Raw genomic sequence first — 19,788 nt, 5'->3', positions numbered from 1 at the left:
AGCTACCATGGCTTAGGGTTACACTCTAACTTTTATGAACCCTAGTAGCTCAGTTAGCATTAGGTGAACGTCGTTAAAAATAAACCACATTTTTAGAAGAGATAAATGAGGTTTGACCATGTGTCCTAAAAGGCCACACTTACCATGGTAGGATCCCCTCACACACCTTTCCCCCATACTTCTAGGAAGCTACCACACTTGAATGGAGGTGAGAAAATATTTCATGACACATCATTGAAAAATATGAAAAGTATAGTTTGTCCTTTGCCATTGTAGCTCATGTGTGCAAGCTCTCATGAAAAACATTTTTCATGAGAGCACAAGTGAAAGAAGGTCAAGAGTTCAAAACCTACAATTGAGAGGTAATCCAATAGTAGGATTGGTGGGTAAGTAATTGGAAGCAAAGAATTTGAAGCCTCAATTGAGCAACAACTCAATCAACAGTAGGATGGGTGCATGAGTAATGGGAGGTCAAGAGTTCAAAACCTCAATGGAGTGGCAACTCGATCGGTAGTATGAGTGCATGAGTAATGGGAGGTCAAGAGTTCAAAACTTGCTTTTGAGTAGCTCTACACTACCTTACCCTTACGGGTGCAAAGATGGGAATGATGCCCAATCACAAATAATTCAAAATGGTTGCATTGAATAAAACACTTCTAGGAGCCAATACAAAAGGCTTCAATGTAGTTTTTCTTTGGATTGATGGCACACTTCAAGCAGTTTGCATCTCTGGTGCATAATAAAGTAGGTTGAAAGGGGCAATGGAGGGAAGTCCCCAAAATCAAAATGCACCACACCCCAATTTGGCGGCAATTTTCTAGAAAAGTTCTACAATTTTATGCTATTTGAAGCCATGACACAAATTTCAAGAAACTTAAACTAGGTTCTAAGTGTCAACTAATTGTGGCATATGAATCTTTTAATATTTAGTCTTATTGAAACCCTCAAATAATACATCCCATTGTATTGGCTCCTTATTGTCGCTTGTTAATGAAGCCCTCATTTACAAATACAACTACTTGCTAGAAACATCAAATTTTATATTTGAGAAACAATGGTATAAGATTTGATCTAAGAGAAAATTTTAAATTCAACAAATAGCAAAACTCTAGTGGGGGTCTCTTAAATATCACTATATGTAGGCCTCTTTACCCTGGTGGAATGTGAGCCATACATGATCCACAAATGCATACATTGTTTGACATCCCCTTTACAAGTGTTCACTAAAAACGTCTTTAGTAGTACAAAAGCATTCAATATAAAACTTGGAAGGGATGTTTGAATCAAGTACATGTATCTGTCATTTTTATGTTTAAATGCTCTCCAAGTATTAAAGTTTGAACTCTTCTACTTCATATTGTCAAGGTTTTTTTGAGATGTTTGCAATTCACACTAATCCATGGTTTTTTGTAAGCTCTACCCCTTCTCCTTATTCTCATTAATCCATGGTTTTTTGTAAGCACTACCCCTTCTCGTTATTCTCACATTCTACATCCACTCGCCCCCAATAGTCGCAAGGTGCAATTGCATTGTTTCAATACATTCTTTGTGTGGTACCAAATCACATACATTGTTCAACCTCCCCTTCTCAATAGTCAATGCCCCCCTCTTCAAATGTACTATCTCTACTAATATGATGCTACAAAGGCACATCGCATGACAAGCATCGAACTAATTGTGTGTAATAAGAACAATATCCATAATCATATACATAAGTTCAGCATCCCTTTCTTAGCATGCCTTATCCTTCTCTAACATGTATACCTTAACTAGCAAAAGCGTTGATAAGGCTTCACGTTGCTGCATGTCCTTTCCTTTCCACATTAAACTCCTTGTGTGTAACAAATGGAGCTGAATTAATGATCTACAACCACACATACAAGTTTAACACCCCCTTCTCTCAGCAATCTCTATCCTCCTTTTACATGTATACCTTGACTAGCAAAACATTGATAAGGCTTTGCATTGCAGCATGTCATCTACACCCTAGTTGTGTAACAAAGAAAGGTGAATTAAGGATCTACAACCCCACATATTAGTTCAATTTCCCCCTCTCTGCAACCTCTATCCTCCTTTTCACACATTGAACTCTACTAGCTCAACATTAACAAGGTGCTCTACACTACTATGCATCTTTCATGTGTAAAACTAGGTAGAGTTGAACCATCCATAATCCATAACCACATGCATATGTTCACCCCCTACTTTATAGCCTCCAATCATCCTCTTCACACTAATACTAGTCTAGCACTAGCAAGGCACTTACATTGTGACACATATACATAAAATTACATGTGGCTAACACAATAGTTAAAGGGGATCCATAGCCACCGCATAAGTAAGTTTAAATTGCACCTTCATGTAATAAATAAAGATGAAATGTTCAAGGTTTGCAATTATATACATAGGTTCAACAACCCCTTCTCAAAATGCTCTATCCTCCTCGTCACATATATAGCTCTACTAAGACAAACACTACTAAGGCTTCATATTGTAGTGCATCCTTTGCATATCAAACTACTTGTGTGGAATAAAATAGAGATGAATTGTAGAAGAGGTGGAATCACATCCATGAATTCAATGTCTCCTTCTCAACTGCCTCTATCCTCCTTTTCTCGGTACAATCATAGCACTTGGGAGGCATCCGCTAGAATGTGTCCTTCATGCATCAAACTACATTGCATAATAGAATAGTTAAGTTGAACCGTACACAATACACAAACAAACACATACTTCAACTCAACATACCCTCCTCGACAACCTCTATCCTTCTTAATAATAGACCTTGACTAATGTAATAGTGCTTCAATTCTTGTATGAACTCTCACAAGGGCAGGTTCAATGTACTTACTCAACAACCTTTATCCCTTCATAAATAGATGTCTCCATCTTGTTATTTGTGTGGTTACATAATAATATCAACACATAAAGTTTCAGTCTTAGGGTCAAATCTCATATATCACTTCTTTTAGTTAGCTATATTGTAGAATTTTAAAGGATCTTACAATGAAATTTTTTGGAGCCCTCCTTTTGAGGATTGATATCTTCTTTGCCTATACAGGGAAAGGTAAAAGAATAAATTTCGCAAAGTTGTATGAGATGATCATTCCGTCCAAATAATTTGCTCTACAGCTTGCAACACCTCTCATGACTTTCAAAATTTGGTGGAAAAAAGAGTTGTTGAATGTATTGCATTAACATCCTAGATAAGCAAGAGGGCCAATGGCACCACCCCTCCAACTATAAGACATTGTATCTTTTTTAAACACGGTCATGCAATATCATGACTTGTCACTTTGTAAGAAGCATGCAATGACTTAAGTTGTTAAAAAGATGGAAGGTCATCTCAACCTTGACCTTTTATAAAGTTTAAGGGGTATGTTAGCCTAACCCTCAAATAAGACAACATTTTTGTAATCAAGAGAAAGCAACTTCCTCCTATTCCTTAATTATTAAGGTGATTAATGAATTTTCATGTTATTGGTGCTTGTACCATACTAGGGGTTCTTGTCTCATAACTCCATACCAATTACAATGTTAAAAATATTTAGCCTCATAAAGCAAACATTATAGATGAGCCTATCAAAGTGCTCTAGTGATTAGAGTGGGCATGAATGGATAAGTAAGACATGTATGGATAGAACTATGCTTGACTTTTCTATTGATGTGCAAGAGATCTTTTTGTGTTTTTAAAATAGGCACATGACCTATCCTATCACACACAAAATTGTATGTCCATGTTGCATTAAGGGTTAAGCTTTAAAAGAGGCATCCAAACAGATACTTTGAGCACACAAAACTAACATGCTACATACTACAAGATTCCTTACTATAGAGATCACCTTCTAAACATTGAGATGCATACGTAATTGGATTCTACCATTCAATTAGTACCACACCAACCCAAACTTAGTATATCTACAATAATGCATACATAATTGGATTCACATATTTTAGCATTCAATTAATATCACACCAACCCAGACATGGTATATCTACAATATATAATCAAGTAGGTGGTAGAATATTTAGTATCGACTTGAGTTATGGCTAACATAATCTTCATGATTTATACAAGGAACATTGAAATCATTTGAACCCGATGAAATATCTACTGTAGAAGCTCACAGAGGGCATTCTATTGACTTAGGAGTTAAAGTTGGCTAACATAATCTTTATCACTTACAAGGAATGTTGAAGTCATTGGTCCTCATAAAATATTTGTCGGTAGAAGCTCACAATGGCTTTTTTGCAATAGATACATGACCTATCCTTTCGTAAAACTTTATCTCCATGTTGCACTAAAGATTAAACTTTAAAAGAGGCATCCAAAAGGAGACTTTGAGCACACAAACCAACATGCTATATAATATAAGATTCCTTACTATAGAGATCACCTTCTAAACATTGAAATGTATACGTTGGATTCACATATTTTAGCATTCAATCAGTGCCACACCAAACCAAGTGGTATATTTACAATATTAATTAAGTAGGTGGTAGAATATTTAGTACCGACTTGAGTATTGACTAAACATAATCTTCATTGGCTACAAGGAATGTTGAAACCATTGCTTGAGAATCATTAGTCCTCATGAAATATTTACTATAGAAGCTCATAGAGAGCATTCTATTCACTTACTTTTCTTAAAAGTCTCCAATTGGGCACCTCAAAATGATGGATGATCAATCTTGGTCCCCTCACCATAGATTCTCGTGTTTTGTTATGACAATCTCATTTTAGGGTTCACGTATCCTCAAAATTAAACTTTTTATGGGCCACAAGCTTCACGTGTTTTACATAAAGCTTCTTTCACATGCCTTCATCATAGTTACAAATTGATCAATGTGCAACCATGGCAAACTAGTTTGATGGAAGAAACACTTGCAAAACTTACGGAAAAAACCATGTAGTTAGTTACATGATGTGAATTGGGTTAGATACTTTACATGGTCTCTCTTATAGGTAAAGAATCGTAAGAATTAATAATAGCCTCTCTTATTTCATATTTGGTCATGTAAGCATTGTCTTTTGTGGTGATATGTGATGATTCACTCTATAAGGAATGAATCCAATACACTTTAGATGTTGAAGTTTAGGTAATGATCTTGTTTTTTAAGTATAATGATTGTAAAAGAAACTATTAGCAATTCACTATTAGATTGCAATGATCATATAGGACAATCCATTTTCTCTAGCTAGAAGCCATGAAAGATAAGACAAACAATTAGGAGACAATTTTGTAGAGCGCCAAGCCCACATGGATTTGCTCCTTAAAAAGATATTAGTGCTACAAATTTGCCTTGTCACACACACACACACACACACACACTCTCTCTCTCTCTCTCTCTCTCTCTCTCTCTCTCTCTCTCTCTCTCCCCATTTCCCCTTTTGTATTAGTGCAGGTGTGAATGCTAACTTCTCTCTCCTATTTGCTTCTACTATCTTATGTGTTTCTTTTTCTATGTGTGTATATTGCTCTCTCTCTCTCTCTCTCTCTCTCTCTCTCTCTCTCTCTCTCTCTCTCTCTCTCTCTCTCTCTCTCTCTCTCTCTCTCTCTCTCTCTCTCTCTCTCTTTGTGTATTAGTGCAGGTGTGAATGCTAACATCTCTCTCCTACTTGCTTCTACTATCTTATGTGTTTCTTTTTCTGTGTGTGTATATTGCTCTCTCTCTCTCCCATTTCCCATTTTGTATTAGTGCAGGTGTGAATGCTGACATCTCTCTCCTATTTGTTTCTACTATCTTATGTGTTTCTTTTTCTATGTGTGTATATTGCTCTCTCTCTCTCTCTCTCTCTCTCTCTCTCTCTCTCTCTCTCCCTCTCTCCCTCTCTCCCTCTCTCTCTCTCTCTCTCTCCCTCTCTCTCTCTCTCTCTCTCTCTCTCTCTCTCTCTCTCTCTCTCTCTCTCTCTCTCTCTCCCATTTCCCATTTTGTATTAGTGTAGGTGTGAATGCTGACATCTCTTTCCTATTTGTTTCTACTATCTTATGTGTTTCTTTTTCTATGTGTGTATCTCTCTCTCTCTCTCTCTCTCTCTCTCTCTCTCTCTCTCTCTCTCTCTCTCTCTCTCTCTCTCTCTCTCTCTCTCTCTCTCTCTCTCTCTCTCTCTCTCTCTCTCTCTCTCTCTCTCTCTCTCTCTCTCTCCCATTTCCCATTTTGTATTAGTGTAGGTGTGAATGCTGACATCTCTTTCCTATTTGTTTCTACTATCTTATGTGTTTCTTTTTCTATGTGTGTATCTCTCTCTCTCTCTCTCTCTCTCTCTCTCTCTCTCTCTCTCTCTCTCTCTCTCTCTCTCCATTTCCCATTTTGTATTAGTGTAGGTGTGAATGCTGACATCTCTTTCCTATTTGTTTCTACTATCTTATGTGTTTCTTTTTCTATGTGTGTATCTCTCTCTCTCTCTCTCTCTCTCTCTCTCTCTCTCTCTCTCTCTCTCTCTCTCTCTCTCTCTCTCTCTCTCTCTCTCTCTCTCTGTCTCTCTCTCTCTCTCTCTTTCTCTCTCTCTCTCTCTATATCTCTTTGTTTCTATGTGTTATACATTGGTGACATTATTGTATTTGCATGATTTTTCATGTTTAGAGTTCTTGATAACATTTGTTTCAAAAGATGGCTCTACTAACCATGTGTCTCCTTTCAAAAAATGCTTGTTGCATTTACATAGAATATGTGTACAAGAGTTAATCAAAGAGACAATAATTGCTTTATACACAAATTCCAGTGTTTCATTTAGGTCTTACTTCATTGTATCAAAAATGAAAAATAATGAGCATGCTTTCTTCATATCCGTCATTGTCTATTCAAAATTACGCACATAGAGTATCCTCAATTGCTTGTATTGGATTTTTTGGGAAGATCACAATGCTTCCATGTTGAATATATCCATGCTTGCAAGACTCATTGAACCATTATTACACTTGTAAGATATAGACATACACACTTTTGAAAGATTTTTTAGGTCAAATGTTTTCCAAAACCAAAGTTTGATCCTTCCATTAGAGGAATCATTTTCCTTCTCCATGAGATGCATGATCCAACAATACATAGATGTTTTTTCCTAAGGACCTAAGCTAGACTAAGAATGGAATGGTGTCACATGGATTGGCTATGGTAAGCAATGTCATGACTAGTTTTATGCATTTAGGCTTGATGAATTTGGATTGTCTTAATAGCTAGGTTTTTTGTGATTTTGTAGACATGTGTAGGGAAGAGTTTTGGATTTTCTCCTATGGCTAGTAAGGTTTTTCCTAGAGGCACAAGTATCTACTTAGAGGTTTTGATTGGATGCAAGACTATTGTTGGTGCAAAGGTTGGAGCCTTAATATATTGGAAATGAAAGTGGGTGTATCACCATGAAGTAATTTGCCATAGCATGAAGAACTAAATATCATGCCAATGTGGTCAATTGGGACAATGAGAAATTAGGTGACTCAATGTAAACTATAATTTATCAACAAGGTACTAGATTTGTATCCTAGTGTATTGACCTTGGGAGTTCCTTATGTATAATAACATTAATATGTGTGAGGTGGTTTGGTGGCCTTGCCCACTTGTTGACTTAGCATGTATATAGACAAAGCATTGGTACTCAAAAAAAGTTCATAATCACGTGGATAAGTAGCTAGAAAGCAATTGTTTCATGGCAAGAAAGAAAGAGGTGTTGTTAGTTAGTTTATGTAGATGCTTAGAAAGCCTCACTTGAAGAAATTAGATGCATATTGAGGTATTTGAAGTCCACTTTGCGTTATGGACTTTTTTATGAGGCAGGTAAGGATATACAAGTGTCTGGATACACAAATGTAGATTGGACTGAATTGAAATGACTTATGACTAATTCGTTTCTCCTTTTGTGCTTGTATGCATCAAAGATACCATGAAGGATATATGTGATGAGATCATCCTTTAGGGTTGGGGGGAAAGGATGGCCTTCTTCATCTCCGAATCTATACTTACGTTCAAGAAGCCCCAAACCTCTAGAGGGCTTCCCAAACCTACCCCCTTTCCCAAACCTATGCTCTTTAACTAAGACCCCCTCTCTCACACATGTAGGTTCTCTCTCTCTCTCTCTCTCTCTCTCTCTCTCTCTCTCTCTCTCTCTCTCTCTCTCTCTCTCTCTCTCTCTCTCTCTCTCTCTCTCTCTCTCTCTCTCTCTCTCTCTCTCTCTTTGTTTCTATGTGTTATACATTGGTGACATTATTGTATTTGCATGCTTTTTCACGTTTAAAGTTCTTGATAACATTTGTTTCAAAAGATGGCTCTACTAACCATGTGTCTCCTTTCAAAAAATGCTTGTTGCATTTACATAGAATATGTGTACAAGAGTTAATCAAAGAGACAATAATTGATTTATACACAAATTCCAATGGTTTCATTTAGGTCTAATGAGCATGATTTCTTCATATACGTCATTGTTTGTTCAAAATTATGCACATAGAGTATCCTCAATTCCTTGTATGGGATTTTTTGCGAAGATCACAATGCTTCCATGTTGAATATATCCATGCTTGCAAGCCTCATTGAACCATTACTACACTTGTAAGATATAGACATACACACTTTTGAAAGATTTTTTATGTCAAATGTTTTCCAGAACCAAAGTTTGATCCTTCCATTAGAGGAATCATTTTCCTTCTCCATGAGATGCATGAGATGGAATTTCATCCAACAATACATAGATGTTTTTTCCTAAGGACCTAAACTAGACTAAACATGGAATGGTGTCACATGGATTGGCTACGGTAAGCAATGTCATGACTAGTTTTATTTAGGCTTGATGAATTTGGATGGTCTTAATAGCTAGGTTTTTTGTGATTTTGTAGACGTGTAGGGAAAAGTTTTGGATTTTCTCCTATGGCTAGTAAGGTTTTTCCTAGAGGCACAAGTATCTATTTAGAGGTTTTGATTGGATGCAAGACTATCGTTGGTGCAAAGGTTGGAGCCTTGATATATTGGCAATGAAAGTGGATGTATCGCCATGAAGTTATTTGGCATAACAGGAAGAACTAAATATCATGCCAATGTGGTCAATTGGGACAATGAGAAATTAGGTGACTCAATGTAAACTATAATTTATCAACAAGGTACTAGATTTGTATCCTAGTGTATTGACCTTGGGATGTCCTTATGTAGAATAACATTAATATGTGTGAGGTGGTTTGGTGGCCTTGCCCACTTGTTGACTTAGCATGTATATAGACAAAGCATTGGTACCCAAAAAAAGTTCATGATCACGCGGATAAGTAGCTAGAAAGCAATTGTTTCATGGCAAGAAAGAAAGAGGTGTTGTTAGTTAGTTTATGTAGATGCTTAGAAAGCCTCACTTGAAGGAAATTAGATGCATATTGAGGTATTTGAAGTCCACTTTGCATTATGGACTTTTTTATGAGGTAGGTAAGGATATACAAGTGTCTGGATACACAAATGTAGATTGGACTGAATTGAAATGACTTATGACTAATTCGTTTCTCCTTTTGTGCTTGTATGCATCAAAGATACCATGAAGGATATATGTGATGAGATCATCTTTTAGGGTTGGGGGGAAAGGATGGCCTTCTTCATCTCCGAATCTATACTTACGTTCAAGAAGCCCCAACCCTCTAGAGGGCTTCCCAAACCTACCCCCTTTCCCAAACCTCTGCTCTTGAACTAAAACCCCCTCTCTCACACATGTAGGTTCTCTCTCTCTCTTTTTTAGTTATATGAAAATTTTTAATTTAAACTTTCCTCTCTTTTTTATCCTCTTATAGTTGAATGTTTTTAAAAGCCTTAAAATTTCTTTTCCCTTTTAATTAAGCATTTTAAAAAGCCTTTTTACAGGTTCGGTTTAATGATAACTTTTTAATGATCTATTTTGTAGTTTTTTTTGAAAATTTCACATTAAACTCAACAATTTATGTTCGTTCAATTTAAAAATAAAAACATTGAGCCATTGCTTTGCTTTGCTTTTTTCCTTCATTTTGCTTTTAACTTTTGTCTTATTCATTGATAAATAACAAATGAGAGAGAGAGAGAGAGAGAGAGAGAGAGAGAGAGAGAGAGAGAGAGAGAGAGAGAGAGAGGACCTTTGCCCCATCGACTAATTAGACTACTTCGATGTCAGCGTATTGAATCTTCAAGTCTACTTTGTCACAAGTGATGATAGACGAGAGTTTAAAATGAATGATACAACAATCAAAATTTGAAACGATAAAGTAGTTTGTTAGTTATATGAATGATTAAGAAATAGATTAGTTGTTAGTTGTTAGTTACGATTAGATTAGTTGTTATTTAGATTTTGAAATCATTAAGTAGTAATAATTAAGTACTTTGTTAGTTATACGAATGATTAACAATTAGATTAGTTGTTATTTATTGTTAGTTAATTAAATAGAATTAATAATTAGTCATTAATTTAATACTTAATGATTAATTAGTTAAATAGTTAATTTAATTATTAGTTACTTATCTATTATTTATTTAAATAGTTAATGATTAATTAATTTAATGATAAGTGATTAATTAATGAAACATTTAAATTAAGAATTAGTTGATCAAGATAAAATATTGGCTCAGTAAATATTTCATTAAGTTAATTAATAATTATATTGGTTAATAATTTAATTATTTAGTTAATTAAATAGACAAGTAAATAATTTAATTTAGTAATTAGTATTATTTAATTATATTAATAAATTAAATTAATTTTAATTAATTTAAATGATTAGTTAGTAATTAAGAGATTTAGAAATTAATTTAATAGTTTTAATATTAATACTTAATTATTACACTACTCATTAATAGCTAGTATTAGATTAATCAAAAAATGATATGCATTAGTTTGTATTAATTTAGAAATTTTGTCGTTAAATTAATTAATTAGTGATGCATGTTAGTTTGCATTAGTTTATAAACTAGTGTTAGTTTAGTTTTAGTTGTTAGTGTTAGTTTTATATGTTTATTTTTTTAAAGTTAATATTTATATGTAGTTTTAGTAGTTATACTTTTAGGTTTAGTAGTTAATATTCAGTAATAATTTGAGTAGTTATTGTTTGAGTTAATTACTACTATGAGTTAATTTTAAATAACTTTGTTAGTTATGTGTTAGATTTAAGAGTTTAATTTAAAATAAGGAGTTAAATAGGGGTTAAAAATTAGTTTTCATTAAAGTAATTGCTTAATTAATCACTAAGTGCTAGTTTTCATTTACTTCTATCTTATCATTGTAGGGTTAAGTTTAGCGAAGGCAGCTACAATTGTTATACATATAATCTTTGACTAGGCTAGATTCTATATTTTCTAATTTTTGTTATGATCGACAGTAAAGAAAAGAAAAGCAGAGCAAAGAAAAGTCCTCCCTTTCTTCAAAGGCAAGGGAATGGCACATTCCCCATAATTATAAAACAATGAAGAGACATGTGCTAGCTCTTCAGCATTCTACTTGTATAACATGTTTGTGTCTTCTTTTTTGTTACTTCTTCAATTTTACAAACTTATAAGTTCAATCTCAAACAAAATGTGTTTTTAATAAAAGTCAAAAATAGAAAACACATCTCAAACTTTGACTAAGTAATGTTTTGATTTTCCATTTTCTATTTTGCAAAGTACTCTCGATTAATAGAACGTGCCAAGTTGTACGACAAGTTTCGAACAATATTTAATCAGCTCTTAAAACTCGTAAGTATATAGTTCACGTGCTTCATATTTTTAAAGAGATGTCATTTCGTTTTGCTTAGATGTACTTGAAGACATTTTCTAGTTATTTCAAGCATATTAATTAAGATGTAACAGTCCATTTAATTATGAAATCGTACTATTGTAACACATAAATATACATTTTTATGTTAATAGGATGCACAATATTAATGGACTCCATGCAAATACCAAATCATAGGTCCTTATTATGGTCTTCTAGGAAAAGGAAAATTATGGCTTCTAGAAAAACGATACTAAAACCATATGCTATCAGTTGGTATGATATACAAAAATTTGAATTATCTTGGGTAAGAGAATGTGCACGTATCATTAGCAGATTAACAATATGTTCAACTTGTGGAGTAGTCAAGATGCATCATCAAACTACAACCTCACAAACAAGTAGTACATATATAGAACAAATGCAATTAGTTACGACATCTTTGTCAAGCACTATCCCGATTCTTGCATGCCAACAACAAGTGGTTGACATCCTAGAGGCAAGATATGCATCATGTCATGTAAATAAAGGTCAAAACCAACACGTAGTGGCCCTATTGGATAGGTTACATAAAAGGATTCTGCATGCTGAACCACTACAACTACAGCTTGTAAGCATCATTGATGTCTCCATGTCAGTCTCCAAAACAACAACGAGAATCGCAAATGAAACATGGGATCGACGATTGATTCTTGACAATCCTTTGATCTATTGGAATGATGTACTACTTTCTTATCCATCCACAAGACTTAACTTGACAACATCTACCATCATGGATGTATTCACATTTAATCTCATGCACAATTTAGTTATTCAAAACTACAACACAATAGCAGAACATGAACATTCAAAGACATGCCTTTGCATCCTTAGTAAGCAATCAATTGAAAGGATTCTAGAACATCATCATGAAAGATCCCCGTTCAATCCAATACTACAAACAAAAAATGAAGTAGGTTATACTTTGCTTGATAACATAGTCGGAGCTCAACAAACAACAAGCATTTCAAAAGGTCGATCAACATGAGTTTGTATGCATAATCCTCTCGACAATATTCTACAAAGAACAACAACATTCAAAACATACAGCTTACATGCAATAGGCTTATCCTACCTTGATATAATGTTGGAGAACGCACTATTCCTATTTTTCATAGAAAAATTAATTTTTGGATATTTTTATTTATAGAAAATTCACAAATCTACCATGTGGCTGCATGTGTAAACCTAGTTTTAATTTTTAAAAAATTGACTTAATTTTTCACATACTTTGGGGGGAAGAGAGAGAGAGAGAGAGAGAGAGAGAGAGAGAGAGAGAGAGAGAGAGAGAGAGAGAGAGAGAGAGAGAGGAAGATAAAATTCAAAAGAGAGAGAGAAGAAAAAAAGGAAAAAGAGGAGAGAGATAATGAAAAGAGAGGAGAGAGAGGGGAGAAGAAAAGGGAAGAGAAGAAAATGGGAGAGAAAATAAACACAAAGAGAGAATTATAGAGAGAAGATAAAATTTAAAAGAGAGAGAGAGACGTAAGAAGAAGAAGAAAATAAGGAAAAAAGAGGAGAGAGAGAAGAAAAAGAGGAGAGGGGGAGGGAGAGGGGCAGAGAGAGAGAGAGAGGGGGGGGAGGAGGATGAGAAGGAGGAGGAGAGGGGGAGAGAGGGAGAAAAAGAGGAAAAAGAAGAGTCTTTTTAAAATTAAACCTTTTTTGACATACTTTTTGACTTGAGGAGGAGGAGGAGGAGAGGGGGAGAGAGGGAGAAAAAGAGGAAAAAGAAGAGTCTTTTTAAAATTAAACCTTTTTTGACATACTTTTTGACTTTTGACTTTTGAGAAAGAGAGAGAGAGGGAAAAAGAGAGAGAGAGGGAAAAAGAGAGGAAAGAGAAAAAAGAGCGAGAATAAAAAATATATAGAGAGAGAAAAGAGAGCAAGAGAAAAAATTGGAGAGAGAGAGAAAGAGAGAGGAAAAGAGGAGAGAGGGGGAAGAGAGAGAAAAAATAAAATTTAAAAGAGAGAAGAGAAAAAAAGATGAGAGAAAGAGAGAAAGAAAAGAGAGGAGAGAGAGGGGGAGAAGAAAAAGGGGGGGAGAAAGAGAGAAGAAAAGGAAGAAAAAGAGAGAGAGAGAATATGAACATAGAGAGAGAGAGATTATAGAGGGAGGAAAGATAAAATTTGAGAGAGAGAGAGAGAGAGAGAGAGAGAGAGAGAGAGAGAGAGAGAGAGAGAGAGAGAAGAAGAAGAAGAAGAAGAAGAAAAAAAAAGGGAAAAAGATGAGAGGGAGAGAGAAGGAAAAGAGAGAGAGGGGGGAGAAGAAAAGAGGGGGGAGAGAGAGAGAAGAAGAAGAAGAAGAAAGAGGAAAAGAGGGGGAAAAGAGGAAAGAGAAAATTCTTTTTATTTAAATCTTTTTTGAGAGAGTAGAGGAAGGGAGAGAGAGAAGAATAAGAATGAGAGATAGAGAGAGCGCGGAGGGGGAATAGAGAAAGAGAAGAAAAATAGAAAAAAGAGGAAAGAGAAGGAAAAGAGAGGAGAGAGGGGGGAGAAGAAAGAAGAGAGAGAGAGAAGAAAGGCAAGGAGAGATGAAAAGGAGAGAGAGAAAAGAAGAAGAAAAAGAAGAGAGAGAACATGAACACATAGAGAATTGTAGAGAGAGAAAAGATAAAATTTAAAAGAGAAAAAATCAAAATTTTTAAGAGAATGAGAAGAGAGAGAGAAGAAGAAGAATAAAAAAAAAGGAAAAAAGAGGAGAGGGAGAGAGAAGGAAAATAGAGGAGAGAGGGGGGAGAAGATGGGGGAGAGAGAAGAAAAACAAGGAGAGAGGAGGGAGAGAAGAAAAGAGGAGAGAGAGAATTTTATGTTTGATGAGAGAGAGAGAGAATGAGGAGATGAGAGAAATAAACTAAAATAAATGGCACAAAGAGAGAGAGAGAGAGAGAGAGAGAGAGAGAGAGAGAGAGAGAGAGAGAGAGAGAGGAAAAAATTAGAAACACAGAGAAAAAAGAGGATAGCAAAAGAGGAGAAATGGATTGTTAAGCGCATGACAACTTCGCTTACTACTTTGTGGCACTGGCGCGAAGCAGCCTAGCATTCTGTGTGTGCAAAGTGCACACGAAACTCTAGTATATATTTGTATGTAATAATGATATTTTCTTATCCTAGAGGTGATGCCAATTGTGTTGAAAGTAAAAGTCAAAGGTCGGTTGAAGAAAAATGATAATAATAATAGTGTTGAGGAGGGGATGATGATAATAGTAAGGTTGAGAGTATTAGGTCATAACAAAATGGTGGCTACTTCCTCTAGTTGACCATAGATCTTGCGAGTACACTTGAAATTGGAATTGACACGAAATATAGGAGCAACTCCATAAAGATAGTTGGAAAGAGAATTCAATAAATTGATGAGGAAGGCATGAGTAATAAAGCCTCATGGCCCATATGTTTGGAAAATGTCCATAGGGTTGTTGCCTATATTAAGGCTCCCTCCTGCTTGTAGGACAAACTCTAGGCAACATTGCTTATTGCAATGCAAATTGTGGGAGAGATCACAAAGTTACAGGGTAGTGCCTGTCAAGAGGCATAGACGGGTGTGAAGAAGGAAGTAGCATAAAAAAAACGTTTAAATATTTGGAATAAAATAAGTGGTTAATATTTTATTAGTAAATATTCCCTCCTTCTCTTCTAATATACCCTCCTCTTTTATTAGAAGATCATGAATTGAAGTGTAATACTAGTGGCAAGAGCCTTTGACAAGCTTTCTTTTGGACTAAATTCCTCCCCTTTGCACTAGCAAAAATATCACATAGTATATGATAAATGAAAGGAGAGAGGAAGTGGATGCTTGATCTTGGAAAGGGGGATACTATGCCTAAATATGGGGAGGGAGAAGAACTCAATTATGACTAGTTAGGCAATATCTCTATCCAAGGGTCAAGAATAAAAATCCTTAATGGTGTGGAGGAGGGATATCCCGATGCTCATGGAGAAGCTATGATTGACATTGACAGCTCCTCCAATCACATATGTATGCTTTAATACCAATATTAGAGAAATTGAACCACAAATTGAAAGACTAGTTGCACAAATTGAATTTGATCACAAAAGAAATAGAAAGGAAAATGTAAGAATAGAGCACAACACCAATCCTCACATGCATTGAGAGGGCTCTTCTCATTGCATGCATTTATTGATTTCATTAGTCTTGTGCCCAAAATCGAATGACACATCCACATTTTTTGCTCCTTTTCATGAATGCTAATATTTAAATAATATCTACGATTCTAGACAATATATCTGGGGCTTAAATAAATATGTGCAACCTTAGGACTACAAAATAGAAGCATACAAGAAATAAAATGTCTTGCGTATTAAACATATAAATAATGCATCTCACAATGTCAAAAATATTATTTGCATTCCACTTAGCACTCCTTTGTAAAATAAAAACCTTAATTTACTCCAATTCCCCAATCTAATAATCTACCCACTAAAAACACAAGGCACGTTAAATCTCCTCATATCCATCTAACATGATGCAATTAGTGGTACATGTTTGCATGTGATGACACCTAAAGAAGCACAAAAAGAAGGCATAAAGACATCATTGTATACACCACATTTCCATTTTTTATGGGGAGAATAATAGTTACATTGTTATAAAATCACCAAAAAGGGATATCACTTGAAGGGGTCATACCCATCCATAAATAGTACGCATAAGATGTAAGTGCTTGCATGTGTAAAGAGCTAGAAAGAATCAAAATGTGAAGGCCAAAGCCTTATGGATTCAAATATATCAAAAATTTAAAATATGAAGGGGTGTTAATGTCTTTTGGGAAAAGGTGGAGTGGTGTGCACAATTGATTTTGTGCCTCTCTTATGCCCTTTCTTCCAAGAAAAATTTATATCTCTCTCTCTCCTCTCTCTTCTATGCAAAAAAATTGGCTTTCTCTCTTTCCTTTGTGCATAATGGTTGAAGTTATGAATGAAGGTGATGAAGATGATGAATATATTCATTGTTAAGAGCAAGATTTGTGGTTCTTTTATGTTTTGAGATCAATGATAAAGCCATACACATAGATTTTGTGTGTTGTTTCCTCAGTTTTCTGTTTCATTGTTGCTGCGGGAGGGTTGCCTTCATGCGACAAGTCATGACCATGTGGTGAATAACTAGAAATAAAAATCCACATAAAATTAATCATTAAATCCACATAAAAATTGACTTGAGACATAATAGAACCATCATACTTGTAGTCCTAATTCAAGAAAACCAAACTTCAACCCAAGACTTGCACATCAAGAGCATTAGCATCACAATCCTCTACAATTCTAAGCAAAAAGGGCAAGTGGAAACCCTTGAATCTTCTTCAAGGAGGTCTAAACTCTAAGAGAGTTCCACTCTACAAGGACTTAACTCCATGAGAAACTCCCACACTTCCATGAGCATGTTAGTTAGCAAGCCTTTGACATAAGACATACGACCTCATTAACACCATGCTTCTAAACAACAACATCAAAATGGCACCAACTAGCCTCAACTTCACACACACACACACACACACACACACACACACACACACACACACACACACACACACACACACACACACACACACACACACACACACACACACACACACACACACACACACACACACACACACACACACACACACACACACACACACACACACACACACACACACACACACACACACACACACACACACACACACACACACACACACACACACACACACACACACACACACACATCAACACCTTTGTAGTAGGTATCCTCTCATTGTATTCTCCTCTCCTCCTTATGGTTGCTGCTTTTGTAATGACTCCCCCCTTTGTTCATAGTTGCTATATTTCTATACTCCTCAAGTTGGTGTCTTCAAATGACCACCTTACTTTTGATTTCTTAAAGCTTTTGCCTTTCTTCTCCAATACTATAATACCATAAAGTAGTATAATTAATGCTTTCTTTCTTACCATTGGCCTCAGTGTCAACAACATTTTCTTGCTTCGCTCATGTTGGTGTTCTTCTTATCATCACAAAGTTTGATGGAAGAAAAGATGGGAAGACTATTTATTCATCGCTAAGTTAGTTCGATGGTTATTTTTTTGATCATTGAGAACAATAAAAATAGAATGTCCCACTAAATACCTTTCCGATGAAGCTTCCTTATGGTGGAACATTCTCTGACATAGCTCTAATTAGCCTACTATTTGGGATGACTACCAATTAAAGGTACATGAATCATTCCTTCCCTCATAGTTCCATTTACAAGCTAGGCACAATTGGGCTAACTTCAAATTGCAAGATGGGGATATTGTAGCCATATACACTGAAAGATTTTAGTAACATCTACTTCTTTTGTGCAAGCTAGCAGAAGTATGTGAGGACATATTGCAAAGAAAATATGAATATGGTTTGTAGCTTAGAATTCAAGCAAAACTTAACACTCTTCAACCTTCTTTACTCTACGAATCTATTTCTTCTTATGCCCACGATGTTGAGAAAGAATTCTGGACCACAGCCTAACTTATACGTACCAACCAAGGGAAGAATCAAGAAACTTAAAAAGAGCTTTCAATTCCTTTCATAATAGCACATCCACAATTCCATGTGCACCTAATGCATCACTTAAAGAATGGAGTTAAAGCTAAGCCACCTCAAGTCAAGGATAAGCCACAAAGTGCAAATATCAATGTCCAATGCAAGTGACCATGTATCACTTGCTATTAATGTGGAAAGCTTGGTCATGTCTGTGTTACCTACCATGTTAAGATACCTATTGAGAAGACTAGCACCGTGGAGCTTCACAACATAGAGGAATTACCATATTACACTCCCAGCTAGACGATGTATTCTCTATAGCAATAGGCAACTAATGAAGATAATCAATCATCAAGTAACTCTATCTCTTTATATGCTTTGCTTCACAAGAAAGGCTTAATCAATGATTTTGATGTTAGCATTTTGAATGATGATGGAATCTCACACAATTTTATTTTCAAAAAGTTGGTTAATATATTCATTTAGAAACAACTCCTTTGCTCTAACCATGCCTTGCTCATGAGTTAGCTATTCGTTGTCCCTCTTGGAGTGGTGGGTAGGAATGGATGATGGCAATTACTGAAGCAACTTGCATTCATATCCTTTAGGAGGTTGAGGTAGAAGATTGGAGACATAGGACATGGAGGATTAGCATAACAATGGTGGGCTTACCTATTCTTGTATTGACATTCTAAAATAAGAGGTGCAACCCCTCCTCCTGTATATCTCTCTTCTAGTTTAGCAACAATATCAATAACTTTAAGAAGGTATCCACAAAAAATTTGCTAGATGGGACCAGATCTCATTCTTGGAACTTGAGGCAATCTTCTAGCCCCATGGCTTTGATATTATGGATGAGTGGAAAGTCATACTATTGTGGAGGTTAGGGTCAAAGTCCACTCCATGTCTTTATTGATAAGGTAGGTAGGTGGGGTTTTCCCTTTCTAAAAATGTGGAATTGCAAAATGCTATCTAGGCTTTGTTGTCAATTTCCAAGATGGTGTCTCTCCATCTTAGATATGCCTCAAAGCCCTTCACTATTTTGGGTATCTACCCGATCTTGTTATACTAATGCTTCTCTTCTTCTTGCTGCCATGGCTTTGGGTATGGGTTTCATATTTTCTAATCTATTTAGCTCTTGTTCAAGGCATCCCCTATGTTAATCACCTATTGCACCACTTCACGGGTGACATCAATTTGAGTTTTCCATACATGAGGGCATGAGTGAGGCATGAGACTCCCACCTCCCCAAGTCAACAAATTTCTCCTCCTAGTGGGGATGGACATGGCTTCTTTTTCCTTTTGGAACAGTATGTTGGGGGTTGCCTTTCGCCATTCCTTTACTTTTTCAATTTCCTCCTTCCTTTTTTGATTTAGATCCTTGTTGGTATCGAATGAGGTGGATTGGTGATTGCCCCATAGTTAGTTGGTCTAGAGGAACGGTGCCCACTAGATTTGGCATATACTATTTTGCCTCTAGTGGCGATGTGACCATGATGGTTCTTTGGGATCCATGAATCCCATCTTGATTAGTACTTTAGTTGAGACCCCTTCTTCCTTGAGT

The sequence above is a fragment of the Lygodium microphyllum genome, chromosome 15 (genome assembly GCF_053477565.2).
Source record: "Lygodium microphyllum isolate KBCC chromosome 15, Lygodium_microphyllum_v1.1.10, whole genome shotgun sequence".
Lineage (NCBI taxonomy): Eukaryota > Viridiplantae > Streptophyta > Polypodiopsida > Schizaeales > Lygodiaceae > Lygodium > Lygodium microphyllum.
Note: the sequence above shows the minus strand (reverse complement) of the source record.